This window comes from Bombus impatiens, unplaced genomic scaffold, assembly GCF_000188095.3.
Source record: "Bombus impatiens unplaced genomic scaffold, BIMP_2.2 scf_0389, whole genome shotgun sequence".
Taxonomy (NCBI): Eukaryota; Metazoa; Arthropoda; class Insecta; order Hymenoptera; family Apidae; genus Bombus; species Bombus impatiens.
The window spans coordinates 1486420-1503378 of NT_176808.1; the positions used below are offsets into that span (position 1 = coordinate 1486420).

The window sequence follows — 16959 nt, forward strand, 5'->3', positions numbered from 1 at the left end:
GTTTCGAGCGACGCGCGTCGCGAGAGTGATGTGCGTCGGGCATTTATCATGGTCAGGTATTCCACGTTTCCAACCGCTCTCTTTCTCTCTTTCGTCCCTTCACCGAACCGGGATTACCGCCACGCATACGCGCAACTCTATGCAGAGGGGCACCTGACGCGTTCATCCCCGATGCATGGCTGCTCTTCGTATTCGATGCATTTTGAGAGCATAATACCTGATGGGACACCAGTGTACGCCTTATTTATGCAAATCGACCGGTGTGACGTAGTGCCGCGCAAATCTTGCGTTATCTTGCCGGTATCTCCCGGTTCGAGCCAAGTCGCGTCAACCTCGAGTCACGGGACGCATTCCTGTAGAATTTCGAATTCGCCTGTCTTCGTTTGTTTTCGTTTTGATCGTAAATATAGAAAAATCGAAATTTTCATTCCATACGAATTTACGCCATATTTCCCTTTCTACGTTAAAGAATCTCGCTGTACTCGAGATTCGAAATGGTCATCTTATCGCAGTCGAGAAAGAGAATATCTCACGTTCCTTCATTTTAGTTAGAGCAAAATAAACAATGAGGTATTCGTATTACGTCAAAGTTTCCATTCGCTCATCCACGTTAAAACCGTTGTGACATCCATATCGCTATAAAATTCTCTTATTCTATTTTGCTTTATTTCGCTTCATCGGGTAATTAACTACATTCAATGTGCACACGTGCCACCGGAACGACACAATTTTCGCACTTTAAAAGCTCGCTTTGGTTACGAGCATAGCCCGATGACATGATAATACGTATGTAAATAAATCGTGTGCAACGTTTTAACTTATTTACACATCCCATAACTTTCATGCGTGTATTATTAAGCGGTAAACTATCTATCAAATGGCAAATCTCACTTTCTCTTTAACATAAAATATTTCCACTTATTAAATTGTACATTATTAATAAAAAAAAACTCGTTTAAATCATCAGTAGTCTATAAAGCAAATCAGATCAAATATTGTCCTATTTAGTAGTAAGCAAACCCTGTCTAAAATATCTTATCCAAGATCATCTAAAATACAAACAAATTAAGATCCACCGAAGAACGATATCGACGAGCTGAATTTTTCCACCATTTTTACACACATTCGACAAGCATCCGTGCCTCTCGTCGTTGAAAAAGATATCATCGACTCGTTGATATCTACGTATCGTATACCTGAGTTTAATTAACTCTCATACGTATAGCAGAGACTGATATTTTTTACTGGCGGCATAATAAATTTCTTTCTGTATCCCATACATACACGACCGTACAGAGAGACACACGCGCGGCACAGTCGCGAATATGTATACACGATGAAACAAGAGTGACCTCGCCGCGCTTCGTTTGCCTTTGTCTAGTTAGGGCGCACTCTCTCCTTGCAGGCTCCATGAGAACTTCACTTCGGCGGTGGAAACAGCCGTGTTTCATCGTTATGTAAGCTTAACTTGGATTAATATTTCTTCCTTTTAAAGCCTCCGTCGAGGTCCGTGAATTCTCGGGGCCATCAGGAGACTACGTGACAACGACGTCTTTCGTGCCGCACCCTCATCTTGATTCTCCGAAAGCACTCGTATTCGCATCCATATCGCGACGACTTTCCATTTACCTCGCTGCCTTCCAATTTCTTTCCTCCGCGATACACTCTTATTAGCCGGGAAACAGACACGTTGCCGGCCAACAGTTCGTGACTCGACTTTTTTCTCTATCCTTATCGTCGGATATTTTTAACGCCGAACGATAATCGTAAAATGGGTTGCGTTGCGATCGCATGGTATCAAGGTGTTTGCAACTTCCTACGGATCGGTTCGTTCCGGGTTAAAGTTACAACGTACAATTTTTATACAATTTGTGCTGCCACTTCTCTGACGAGTCTAAAAACAATATGTTTATCGTTGTAGTTTGGATAGTAATGACTGTTTATACCTGCCAATGCACGTTTACGACGATATCGTGAAAATGATAAAATTTTGAGAAGTGCAGATGCTGGGAAGAGAACAACGGATGTGCGAGCGATAAGTACGTATCGGATCTTGCAGTTGCTGTAAGCTTTTAAGTAAGTAAGAAGCCGTATATCGTTCGTGTGCGTTTATAGAGATTCGCTTGTAGCAAATTATTGGAACATCGCCTATAAGAAAGTGGCACGAACTTTCCGGATAATCGAGTACCTGGTACATGTAGAGTGGAGAAAGATAGACAGATAACGCAGAGAGAGTTAGTTAGAAAAGTTACCGAAAAATTAGAGGTGGAATCCGAGTTAAGAATACAGCGTTAGTTTGAGAGAGTGGAGAGTAAGAGTTTTGCGCGATCGTATCTTTTACTATTTTATTTAACGTCTCGCGAATAAATGCCTGTCCGCGCGCAGCTCGATCTTTCTATTCTGCAAAAATGAAAAAGTTTTTATGACTTCGCGAGTAAGCTTCTTATTTTTCTTCAAACCTATTTCATACTACTTAACTTTCTATCTATTCGTTAATCTCTGCCTTCAGACTCTAATTAAACTTACTGCTTCCATCTGTGGAGCTATTCACGACTCAACCTCGTTCAAATGCAAGCAGTCGTTCAACTTTTTCAACTCGTTATTTGAAAAATTCAGTTTACGCCTGCTCGAATACATTCACCTAAGGCATTAAACTAGGCTAGTAAATTCATCGACGTTTTTTTACTGTTTTTACAGCACGCGCACCTATCTTTTATGTTAATGAACCGTGTTATTATTGCTCTCAGAGAAACCGTAATTGTCGCTCGACGCGCCATTTCTATTTCAGAACGATCAGTACGTAACATAACGATCGCAAGAAGCTATTGAAATCCGTATCTGTGGCAGAGCCTTCGTTTATCCGACTTGACGTCTGCCGACTGTTTTTCGCGATGTCGCGTCGCATCGCGCCGCGATAATTTGCTTAATCGCCAGTGACTGTTAATCATCTTGGTCGGAGTAAACCCAGATTTCGAGTGCCGCGGCACGATCATTTCCCTGCTTCGTTTAACGACGTTAATTTATTAACCATAAATACAACGAAATAAAGCAACTTTCTATAATATCCTCTGGACGCGATTTGAATCAGCACACATTGACAAACGATAGGATAACAAGACGAAATAAAAGGCTAAACCTGGACGCCTTGGTGACGAGCGTCCGAGGAAAGTAAGATTTTCGAAGGACGAAAGAAACGCGGTAAGAAAAACGAAACTCGATAAACCGCGCGTAACCAGACGTGTATATCTAGAAGAGTCACGTTCCTCACGTACCTCAAACACCGACACTGACGTTCATCTCTCTGTCTGCAATTTCAACCTCAAAAGACTTGTAAAGCAATCCCCGAGCCTTCGTAACCCGTGCGAAACAATCTCTATTTCCAACGCTTGAAACGCTGCGGGAACCGGCCTCTGAGCATTCTCAGACTTGATACTTGCGACGTTTGATTCTTTACACCCGCGTAGCGAACGAGCGACAAACGAAACTGCGAAGAATCGGCCAATTTACTCGCAAATTTTTTTTCCACCGGCAGCAACGATGCGGATAGCTGCAGGTGGTATTAGAATAACATCGGGGAATTGCAATTTTTCTAGAAAAGTAATAAAATCTTTTGCCTGAAATTAGATTCGAAGTCTAATTTTACGGATAATGAGTTTTGAAAACCGAGAATATCGATCGGCACGTAAGCCGCGACTGACGAACGTGAAACGCAACGTAGACTGGATTTACTCGTGATCGGTATACGCGTTAATTGTACGTTTCGAAACACAGGGTATGCGAATAAAAGAATTTTACTGAAACGACCGTACGATTCGTTTCTGCTTTTTCCGTCCCGCTTGGATAGAACGGCGAAGCAAACGCTATAAATAATGAAAATCGCGCGTCGATAAGGCCGTGCGACGATTGCTTTGCATCCCTAATCTTCGTGGCTCATTACCGCTTTTATTAAGTCCTGGAATTAATTTCCGCTCGAAGCTTTTTCCATAAGATTCCTTGCGAGTTCCCGATTCGACCAGGTGCAAAAATTTAACACCCATTTGCAAATGGAAAATGAAATTTTACGACCGATGCCGCTTGATAATTGCTAGAAATTTAATTAGATATACGAGATGCAACTTACACTAGGACAAAGTGTTCGGAAATTCAGAGGATCTAGAGGAATTCGTAATTTTGCAGTTAACGGAACAGGCAACGTAGATACAAGTCGATACACGCAATTACGTTGCAAAAAGAATATTTATCTTCTACGTTTACCTCTTCTGCTCTCATTACGAAACTGTTAGTGTAAGTTAGAACTACCATCATACAATCTACTTTTACTATGACAAACTTAGAAAGCTAAGTTTTATGAGAAAATGTGTTTGTTCTTACTGCAATTTCTCAAACAACGCGTAAAAGTGACAGAGAAAAAATGTTCTTCTTTTCTATTTTATGCTTAATTATAATCCGCTGTCTTTTACATATCTCATTAAAAAAATGTTAAAGAAACTTTTAATACGCAAGAAAACAAGGTTATTTTCTCAAAGTTCCAATGTTACGAATAAAACAAATAACAAACGTCCGATAATAAGCTCATAACTGATTTAGGAAATTTGCAACTTTATCCGATGTGGTAATTAGCACGATGGAATTTTGAATAGATAAGGCAACTACTAATGCTATTGTAGATGCTACAACAATTATCCGCCTCTCCACTTCTTCTTAATCACACTGAAATATCATTTTCTATTATATACGTATCTAGAGCGAAATCTTTAAAATTCATGGCATCGTAACAGATTGCGATAAACACCAGAACGGTCTGCAATTTCTCAGCCAGTTGCCCTTTCGTTATATCGCCGAAAGAATAATCGAATAGTCACTGATTACAGCCGTTTTCCAACGATATTTACCCTATTAGAGGTTTCATTGCCGTGCCGAACTTTCAAACGACATCAAATATTCGTTAACCGGTGAACCTCGATGAACGCTAAATATCTTACACAGCTAGAGATACGGGAGGGCCCAAAGGGAAGCAAGCGCGACAGCAAACATAATAAACTAATTACCGCATGGCCCCGTCGAATTCAGTATCGAAATTAATCCGAATGTCCCGGTCGGTAAAGTCAGATATCATCGATAATTACCGGACACGCATTATTCGTTGACATCCTAATTACAACAAACACAGAAGCGTTATAAGCGGCACGTTCCGACGAATGCACGCTGATTGGCCGAAACCAATTACCCTCCGCTGCTCGTTCGCGTGCGCGCGTGAGCGAGCTAGCGAGCAAGGAAGGGAAGCTTTCGGTTAATCGGTATTGCCGGGGTGCGTACACGGCGCGCCAGTCCGTGTTTCCAGCTAAATAAATAACGCGAAATCTACTTCTGTAGCTTGTCGTCAAGCAAACACCGGAAAACATTTCGAAACGATCGGTGACAAGAGAGCGCGCGGTATTGTATCGCTCGCAACCGTAAGAGGAAACCGCCAACCCAGTCTCTCTTCTCCTAGGCGTCGCTCGGGGCTTTCTGTCTGGAGGTGCAGGAAGTCTGTAAATTTGATTCAAGCCATCTTTCTCCGTCCGTCGAAGGGGGTAAAGCGTTCCTTTCCGTCTCATCTCTTTGCTCCTCGGCCGTATATCGTATCCTGCAAAGTTACGGTTGCGTGGTTCCCGGCTCTCGGTTATAACGAATTCGGGGATCGCCGGACGAGGGAGTGTACGAAAGGGTAGATTGGGCTGCGGAAAGAGAAAGAGAGAAGGGGAACGAGAGAGAAGAGAGCAAGAGACCGATAGGCGGAGCGGGACGATGATTCGAGGATATAATATGCCTCGACGGACTTGAAAACGATTCGCGCGATTCGCACGAACGACGGAGGAACGGGGAACGGAAATTAATCGGCGGAAATCTCTTCTTTTTCCCTGGCGACCCTCGGTATTTTATTCTCCAAGATAGTTTGGGGGCTTTGATAGAAGAAACAGAGAAAAAAGGGGAGGAAAGAGGGTGGGAGGACGGGCTGGATGCGCCATTTCAATATTCGAATAGCAAGAAACTGAGGGAATGTGACCGACTTCGAAGATGTATTGACCTGCTGCGGCTTTGAGTAACGTACATAATGCATGCGGTATTCGACGAAAGCGATTTCAAGCAATAAAACGTTATGGACTTTTTTCCTGGGTAAGCATGCAACGTACGTTTTAGACTGTGCTATCTGCTCGTCGTATTTTATTAACGATGTGACTACCTTTTAGCTAATTCCTCCATAGTAGGTATTCGTATGGAACTGACAGCTCTCTTTTTTTCTTTTTTCTTCGTATTTCTTTTTAATGGTTTTTATAATATTCATTTACATATTAAACGAATATCTATTAAGTTATGCCGGAAAGTAGTACATACGAAATATATTTTCAAATTTATGTCGCTAGAAATAACGTTAGAGAGGAATACATGTTCCCATAATGTACTTCTTGAATATTATAACAACATCGTGGAAATTCCATTATTTAACAGTATATTATTTCCTGAATTTCAATTCCATTATTTTCATGAATCATCGCGCAGGAATATTCGCGTAACCTTTTTATGAGTTTAAACGTTGAAAAGGCATCGTAATAGCTACAGAGAGTATGAATTTAGCATTTGAAGAAGCTTATGTAAATGTTAGGATAGTTTAATGTTCGTTTGTAGAATTCAACGCTGATCATCTCTTACTGCGAAGATCCAGAGAAAGATCAGGAAATGCTATTGATAATATCGATAAGGGAAACAACGATATTTTAATAGAAAAGACTATAGTCACAGGTAGGATCACAGGTAGGATATTCGATCACCTTTCCTCTTCTATTGCTCCAGTTTCGTATTTTCGAACTGCGAATTTCTCAAACATCAAGAAATGTACTATTTATATGAACGTAACATCCACCTACTCAAAAACGTTTCAGGGTCGTCGTACATCAAACAGAGGCCAACTCGCTGTACGTTAATAACTTACGAAGAGCTAAACAGACAGTTTCCTGGATGCTGGATCGAACGAAGTGCAGACATTTGATGGTTTACGCGTTCACCAGATCAAATACTAAACCTTTCTCTGCGAGGTATCATAAAAGAGGAAACTCTTTGCTTTATTTTACGTCGGCCGAAAACATATGAAGCTACATTAAAAACCGCATGCGCCAATATTTATATAAAGAGCTATTGATTTTAGCTACACAGTTAAAAGGAATGTAAACTGCATAATATTTTTTCGATTAGAGGTGCAAAGATATATTTGTTGATCAATTCTTATAGAAGCATCGAAGTGAAATTGGTGCGAATAAAGCTCAAAGGATGGAAATGATTTCGAATTCAACATATTGCAAAATATCCAAAAACGCGCGGTGAACAGCATGAATTCAAGAATAATACGATTAACAGGACAAATGAAACAACACGAGTGATAAAATAATCCATAAAAGTGTCGCATTTGAAACTCCTTGAAATCGATAATTCAACGGAACCATCGAACCACTTCCCTTTCCCAGGTATAAATAATTAATCTCGAGAAAAATGTAATTTATAAACTATGTCCGAGCTGAATCACGAAAATTACGACATCGTCTACTGTCAGGCGGAAACAGCTTTAAATATCCGATCAGCAGGGTGCCCGTTAATAAAGAGCCTCGAATGATTTAATATCAGAGCGGTAGGTCGAGACAAAACGCAATAGTGTGCCTAGGATATAATACGCCTGAGCGGGCCCGAAAACAGTCGAGCACGATTCGCACGAACGGCGGGCGAAAGAGAAACGGAAATTAATCGGCGGCAACCTTTCTTTCTTTCTTTCTTTCTTTCTCTCTCTCTCTCTCTCCCTCCACCTCCCCGGACACGACAACTCGCAGCATTTTGTCCGGGTAGATAGAGATCGTTCGAAGGACGACCACGATGACTAGAAAATGTATCCATATGGTAGGAAAATCGTACGAGAAATCTGCGATTTTGTTCCCAAAGGGGAACGGGAACGTGAAATCGCTTACCATCGAGGTGAGGCGACGTTCGATTTTCCAACCCGAGGAAATGACGCGTCTCTCGAAACTCTCACCCGTCAGGGAGATTACACGGTACGCGCGATATTCGAAACGCAGCTCGGCTTAATTACGAATCAATTAACGCGAAACTTTCCGCCCTTCGACGATAGTCGAATTCGAAACCGTTCGAACGTAGAGAAAAACACGTTCGATCGAACGAACGAGAAAACAAGAGAGTGAAAAATACGAGGAGTGAAATTTTACCACGGTGAGTCGATTTGCCAGAGCGCGGGGCAACTTCCATCGCCATTAATACGTATTTTTATAACGAAGTATTCAGAATCCACATTTTTATATCTGCATGCATCCGATTCGTTCTAAGAGACGGAAATGAGTGTCAAAATTAATAATGTACGTATCTGCGGCGCACTCTATGGCGAAAAGGGCGAATGTAACTTAATCAACGATAATCCAAACTCCGAGATTTCGTTCCGAGAAAGTTCATTCGAGGAATATTCCTGAATAAGAAAGAAAGAATTCGCATGGACGAGAGATAAATTATACATTGATATTAGCGCACATATCTGTCCGTAAAAGACCCGTGGAATTCGCGTGGAAATCTCAGCTGTTAGTGTAACGATGCTGCGAGTGTTTGTTGAATACATATCATGTGAAGAAGAGAATTACAAAACTGTTAACGTGAATATATCGATTGCCAATCAATACGAGCAGCATATTTCTTAATGTGTTTCCTTATAGTATTACGATATCGTATATCGGAAGGTATTATTGCAGCATATAAAGACAAATTCTCTTTTTGTGCCGGTAATAAATAATATACAAGTGGCAACTTGTTACGATAATTAATTAATTTCATAATTCAACTTTTCGAGCCCTAAACGCAACAGGAGAATGCATTTTGAACATTCCACGTAGTAATTATCGTAATTATTATTATCCGCTATATCTTTAGTAGGTTTATAGATTCCATAACTTTTGTGACACGATCTATAGTTTTCACGTTTTTTTTGTTTTTTCATAACTTTATTGTTCTATGATTTTCATTACGTGGTACCATATATCGTTATACATGGGAAAGTTAAATCAAAGAGTTGGAATTGGTTGGACCCGACAAATAGTAGGAGTATAGTAGAAAATTACGAGCTCGTTGCAGACGCGCATTTATAAACAGGCAACGACACGGCCGAATGTTAAAGTAATCAAGAAACACACGTCGGATGAGGGAATAGAGAGAAAGGCAATAATGAATCCCGAGTACAGTTCTGTGGACTCGAAAATAGACGTTTTACACGAACGACCGTGCACAAGAGAGAACCGGAAATAATGGACGAGAATCACTTTTTTTATTTTCGCGTTTAAGTCCGCCGAGGGATAAAAATCATCGAAGAATGGTATCGATGGCCAGACTAACGAGACAGGTGTAATACGTGTGCACACACGCGGCTACGTAACTGCCCGATGACCAAGTGCTAAGCTACGGTCGCGGTGCTAGCAAGCATAAATTACATTTGCATCTTGTACCGTATTTTCTATCTGGGGATAACCGCGCCAAGGGATATGCAGATCAGGGTATGAATAATATATTACATTCTGAAATTAAGCGGATCGCCTAATCCCGCGACTTTTGTAATTCAGATAGAGGCTGGGAACGCGGTCGAAACGTTGGCAGACGGAAAGGGACGACAGGTCACGTTTAACTTGTAACAACGATTATTCCACGCTTGGCCGAATTTTACGATCCATGATAAATTTTTCATCCAATCATTCATCGAATGATTCCATCTGGTTATTCAATTAGCGATCGGCTCGACGATGGGGGATTTAATTCGAACATTAAACGAACAATTCCCGCGCTATTCGTATTATAATTTCAGTACAATCGTATTTGTCCTTTATTATACCCAGTTCGCTGTCTGATCCGTTTCTGACGATTTTGCGCTACGAATGCATAGAATCGAATAGAGGAGAAACGAGAAGATATTTGGTCAATCCAAGATTCCATCTGGATATTCTATTTCAGCCGATCGCTCGAATACTACGTAGCTACATTTCCAACTAATCAATGGAAAATAATTTGAAAATTTGTTTAAAAACGGCAATAAAATACCTAAGCATTTTATTCAAAACATGGCAACTTTTGTACTTCTTAAATTTAAGAAACGTAACATCACGAATAAAAGTTAATGTCTAACTGTTATTTAACGAACCATGATCTTTTCGACTGTTGCAATAATAAATTCAACGTGAACCCCTACGTTTAAAACATTAGCGCCAATGTAACAATTTAAGGCGTACAAAAGAGCAATCCAACGCAATTATGAGCGTTCAAGAGAACGCTGTGCGACAACGGACGCGAAAATGGAGGCGAATTTAACGCGAATAGTAGACGATAGAGCAGCGAAAATTAATCCCAGAGGAACTCCGTTCTATCGAGCTTCGACATTTTCCACCAAGTGATGAAAGCCATACAATAAGAGATAACGAAGCTTTCCGATGAAAAGTACGAAGAATAGATTAGTCACTTCCGAAATGCATAATCGACGACAAGCAGCGTAGAATTAAAATTGAGTCTAAATTAGTCCTAAGTTGATAGCAAACGTGTTAAGCTATTTAAATATGTATAAAAAATTGCAACTCTTGCTACAATTGTACAAAAATCAAGATTAACATAGAATACATTAAAGTTTATCAAATTAGATACTACAAATTACGGTGTAACATGCTTCGAAGCTATGGAATATGTGACAATTATGAGAATACATTAATAATGAATTTAAAATATGTATTATCAAAAATTCGTAGTTTAATTTAATCTTCTACAAAGCCAGAAAATGCAAGTAATAAAATCGCTAATGTACATAACGTTTTAATCGATGAAGGTTAAATCGTTTTATAATAATCGGTTTCAGTAATAACAGCAGAAATTAAATTGCACGTATGTAATATTTTCTCTAAGTGTAGGTTATAAAATACCTGTTACAAACTAAGTAATTAATAGCCACTGAAATCATACCGGTGCTTATTTCATAATATTCGATCTATGTGTAGCAAAAAAAAAGAAAAAAGAAAAGAAAAGAAACAAAACTCCAATTACATATGTATTTACAATATCGTCTTAAAAGCGGCTTAACACTTAGGGAACGGTTTTAAAGATAAAAATATGGAATTCGGATATACTCGACCTCTGCAATGAAACACGCAGTTACTTATCATAAAAAGAAAAAACGATACACTATTCCAGAAAATCAGCTTTCGTAAATTTTTCATCATCGAATACCTTTGAAGACGTACCACGATATAATATAAATGTAAATACACGTGCGGCGTAACTTTAGAACTGCTTTCCATTACTGTATAGCCCAGCAAGACTATTATCCGCGAATTGCTCGCGGTCACGAGATAAAAGTTCACAAGGTGAAGGAAAAGATCACGTAGATAGATAAATCATATTACGTCGCAAGATGCATGAAATGGTGAGCAAGTTTCAAGTAGGTGATGCACTTATAAATAATTAATAACTCATAATGCATAATACAGGAGGCAGGAGAAAGATGGAACAGCGGTTGAATAAAGGGAAATGATGCGATCGAGGATATAATACGGCTCGGAAGGATGCAAAAGGTGCAGTTCGCGTACAACAGTAAAAGAAACGAAGATTAATCGACGAGAATCGTTGTTCCTTTCTTTTTTCTTCTCCTGCTCTTCCCTTTTTTCTCCCTCGTTCGTTCTTAAGCGCGCTTTTTCGCCCAAAGTAGAAACATTCGAGGATCCGACCACGAAATAGCAAACCTTTACCAGGAAAATTTATCGAGATATCGAGGAAATCTGGCGCCGCGGAAACGGTTGGTCGCTTCAGGTAAAAAGCTTCGTTAGAAAAAAAGAAAAAGGAGAGAGCGACCCGATGTTAGATACTCTTGCGCCAGGTGAGTATTCGCGAACAAAAAAATTAATCGAGGGTACGGAAAGTGAAAAATATGGTCGACGATCGTTATGCGTCTTGAAAAACCAGACCGAGCTCCGGCCCATTCGCTTTGATATAAAATATCGTGTCATTTCCTTCTTTCGTTTTTGGTACATTTGACCGGTTTGAACCTTCCTTAATATCACACGCGAGAGTAGCGGCACGATACGACTCTTTATCGATATTTAAAATTATTGCAATAAGACGTATCGCACGGTGTCCCTCCGTGTATCGAATGGTCAAAATCAACTTGAACCATCAGATTTTACAACTGGAAATAAAGTTTGGAAGTTCGTAGAGAGATGAACTTCCGTAAAGGCATTTCGGAATGTTAGCCGGAGTCTCACGTTCACGACATTAAATTGATCCGATCCGTGCGTGCATCGCTCAAAAACCCATATTTTTCCGAGCGTGTTTGTAAATCGCTTTATTTCCGAAAGTTAAATTCCGAGTTTCTGAGTGAACGTACCGGAGATATCGAACTTGAAACATCGAACAAAGTGAAAGGCAAGGGAACTCCGCACGGCAATGTTCGATAAACGTTCCGCTTGCTTTACCTGACGATGCATTCAAAGTAGCGTCACACTACCTGCATCTTCTCAGGTAGTTGGAAAATACCTATGGTAAGCTGTATTTACGGTCCGGATAAGCCCTAAAAATGGTTTGAACAGGTGGTACCAAACATTGACGATTTACAGTGATTTATAAAAAGCCATTTGGAAACTGGACGAAATTAGATTAAAAAAGTACACACACGCGCGTGCACCTTTATTTCCTTTATCGCGAAGTAGACACATTCGTAGAACTTGTACAGTTTTCGTATCCTGTACGTAATCATGTAGTATTTTTACATTTGTCGTGTCTCGATTTATAATAAATTCCACATCATTCAGAATAACGGTATAAATAAACAAGTTAAAGAGGAAAAAATTTGATCATAATTTAGTCATTTATATCACTTTTGCTTCAAGATTTTGAATTTCGTAATAGAGTCAGGCCATCTTTCGCCAGACAAACCAGAGAAGCATCGTTCGAGTCTCACACCAACAGACCCATCGACCAATTTATCTCTTTTTTTTTTCTTTCACAAAGTAACTTCACAGTGGGTATCAAGTTTTTGTCACATCTTCGCCTAGGAGTTTGGGAATAGAGAAGTGACTTTCACTTTCGAATAAAATATTCTATTCACTACCATTACAACTCTAACTCGTTCGAAACATTTCAAAATGCATGTACTTGTCTCTGAGAGAAAAAGCGTGTCCTGCTGAGAAAATAACAGTTTTTTTGTGAACAAATATCGAAAGTATGAAACGTTTATTAATCATTTTTAACACATGTTCCATACATTTTAAATATTCGTGATTTCTTAAACTCTCGTGCCTCTGCTAATTTTTCATTCTTCGAATATACATTGGCTACATCCAGTATATTTCCCTATGATTGTAAAACTTTACAAAGAAGAAAGAAACGAGTTCAATGCGTTCTCGATAAAAAGTCAATAAATTCACCGATAAGCGAACGTAATGTTACAAAGTGACATCTGTCTCCGTTTGTGGAGTACACTGATCTACGCGCTCGAATGACAGGCAAAGAACGACGAGATAAACGACAAGACTGGAATAACTATACTGCGAGATCCTATTCTGTTCTCGTTGATTATGTATTCCTTTACGCCTGTGTATTTTTTTCTTGCACGCTTATCTGATAAATTTGGAAACAGCCGGCTGTCGGGAAATTCTGCCGCGACGATGATACCCGTCCGTTGTTCCATCGCCATAACTTCTTTACCCTGTTTCGTGCTTTTTAAAGGACCGATGCACGGGACGACGGAACGTCGCAGGTAAGAGTCTCGACGAGAACTCTTCTCGTCACGCCACTTTACGGCGAACGAAGTTTGATTCGGTTAGCAATAAAAAGAAATTGAAAAATCAAGCAACCCTTGACATGGAAATTGAATTTCGCGAAATCCACGCTGGCAATTTTTATAGACTGACAAAAATTGGACATTTGGTGAGATACACGTGCGAGAACGAATCAACTTAGTCGAAAATTTTCTTAGAGTTCTTAGTGTCGTGTACGTTAAAAACGAGCTAATTCGTTGCGTAAATATGTAAATCGTAATGTATATATTTGCGTTTTTAATGAAATAGACAGAATGCACACTCACCGCGAATCACCGAGGAATCGACGAATATCAGTTGTCGCACGAGGCACGTATTCCACAATTTCGCTATATTCATTGTCCGCACTCACTTTGAAAAGGAACTTAACCTCGTATGAAAATATCGCTCGAAACATCGCTCGCGCTGGAAAACACAGGGGCCGAATACTGCTGTCATCGTCTGGCTGCGTCCTAATTTCTGCTTGAATTAACGACTCCTTAGATAAAAGGTTCGTTCTGTAACGTACACGAGCAAGAAACTACAAGCGACGGACGCCAATCGCCAACGTAAAATAGAAAATCACGACTAAAGTGCACTAAAACGAACGGTTTATTAGAGGTAAACAAGCGTAGACTTCTGCAATCGCATTCCGAGTAACGGTCCATGGCAGCGTACGATGCAATGCGATCGTTAGACGGCAGAGCCATCTATCGATGCGAAAGATCGACTATGATCGACGCATCTCGGTCGTCGTCGTGTCGAACGCCGCGCAAACAATCAAACGAATGCCATATCGATATGCTCGTCGCTATCCTTGATCGTTCGTTAAATTCTACGGTCGAAGATCGCTTAAATACATCGAATGCTGACCGTTTCGCGAATCTTTCCGTTCGATCGTATCGAAACAACCATATCGCAGATATTCGACTTCGCGGATATCCGAGTACTCAAAGCCTTACCAAAGTACCGTTCCAGATGATCCGCTACTATTCCTCTGGCTCGCGATCCACAGACAAAAGCGTAGCGGAAGTTAATCGACGGGAATCCCTTTTTATCCGCTGCCAGCGTTTTGCTCGGCGAGATAAAATCATTTAAAGAACGACGCTGGATTCACAGTTATCGATGGAATTCCGTTTTCTCCCCGTTTCTCTGGAAAAACGTTCGAGGAATCGAGCGGCTATTCGCAGAAACGGAATGAAACAAAGCGCGAGGCCGTGAAGCGAAAAAGAACAAGAGAGACAGAGATATATATACATATATACAATAAGTACATACGTGTATAGAGAGAGCGAAAGCGGATGAGTGTACGAGCAGGTTAGTACATACGTCGACTTTAAAAGAGAAAAGCCAGGAAAATGGAAGACCGGCGAGATCGATGGGTGCCAGAAAAATGTGCACCGAAATTTATATAACGAGGAATTCCATTATGCCAGGCCTCGATACCCTTGGAGCCAACGGTGATGGCGATGGTTGCCTAGTATCGGAATATCGAACGACGTGTTTCATCGACCGAGATAAGATCCGTTTACATTTCGAACCCCCCTCCACCCCACCGACCAGCCACTTCGTCCGTTCTCATGCATGAATCACGTCAATGTCGTAATTTAACGGAAAACTAATTTTTCGTCTCGCCAGTGTTCACCAACACCCCTTCAAGCGGATCCTCGTAGTCGGTGTTCGGTCGACCCAACGATTCCACTAGATAATGGAGGGCGGTTGACGGTCAAAGTAGAACAATGTGTAATACGACCAAAAGCAGATCCCCCCGGCATTAGAGTAACGTTTAGAAGCCGATTTCAGACGAAGAAGAATAGTCGGAACTCGTACTCGTTGCTTTGTACACGATAAACGGAGGACAATGGGGATTCGCCGGAAATGTACAGTCTACGGAATGCTGATGAAAACCCCTACTAAGTGGACGGGGAGGAAAGAAAGAGCGTAGTGGCGGTATTACGAAGAGCACTGACCGTATAATTACCGGCCTATTTGAATTAAACGTTCCAACGAAGTTTCTGATTTGCGCTCGACTATGACGAACGACACATCTAAGTTATATCGATTTTATACAGGGTGGTTGGTAACTGGTGGTAAAAGCGGAAAGGGGGTGATTCTACGCGAAAAAAGAAGTCGAAAATATAGAATAAAAATTTTTTTTTTAATTTTTTCCATCGAGACAACGATCTACAGCGAGATCCGCTATAACGGGACGTGATAAAGTGCACGCGTACCGAGCGAAAATTCAAAGTCGATTTTCTCGAAAACAAAGCTTCAAACGAAAAATTTTTATTCTATATTTTCAACTTCTTTTTTCGAGTAGAATCACCCCCTTTCCGCTTGTACCACCAGTTACCAACCACCTTGTATATTTATGTATGTACATGACGTGTCGCTCAACTAGTGGCACACTGTGCAAGAAACCGATTCTACGTAAAAAAATAAGAAATATCTATCACGCAGTTCATTTTGTTCGAAGTATAAAATTTACGGCGTAAAATTGAAAGAGAGAAAAGAATACTCGAAACGGGAAATTATTTACAAAAGCGAAAAACAGAATCCTTAACAATGTTTTTACCGAAGAAAAATACGCAAGCCATTGTTATACCGGCGAAAGATAATTTGTTAGCAAAATTTATCGTGGTTTTATTATTTTCTGCAATATTTATCGTTTGTCTATAGAACGTTGCCCGAAAATGCCCATATTCGATAAATGTACGATAAACATACAACGAATCTTTGATTTATTTGAAACCGTAGCTTAGATTGAAAACAGCGTTATTCTACATCTCTGTTCTAATTTTCTCACGTAGAATCATTAGCCTTCGATGATATTCCACGTGTTTATAGGATTACCACCGCCGTTAAAACTTGTTTAAGCAAAAATCCGCAACTTTCCGTATTTCGGTACTCCGAGTCTAAATTACGAAAGAAAAAGAAAAGCCGACATTGCGAAACTAGTGATGAAAACAGATGTTTACAGCGAAGTAGAGACGAATGCATTAATCTGGAATTAAATCGCATTAGACCAGACAGCTGAGAAGTAATCGTGGAAAGAAAGGAGTAATTTGGCTAAACGAAAGTCATTGTAAAGGACGCGAGGTGTTATTATTTTAAT

General features: G+C 40.2%; 1 protein-coding gene across 6 annotated transcripts in view; it reads right to left on the reverse strand.

Moving 5' to 3' along the window:
* Positions 1-16959, reverse strand: part of LOC100745461 (leucine-rich repeat-containing protein 4C-like) — a 274466-nt gene that overhangs the window by 121202 nt on the left and 136305 nt on the right. For 2 of the 6 annotated variants that reach the window (XM_033321046.1, XM_012386515.3), the window contains exon 1: positions 14132-14520. The exons of the other annotated variants lie outside the window; for them this stretch is intronic. The gene's annotated coding sequence lies outside the window, so the exon portion shown is untranslated. Of the gene's footprint in view, positions 1-14131; positions 14521-16959 lie in introns of those variants that run through there. 6 annotated transcript variants of the gene reach the window in all.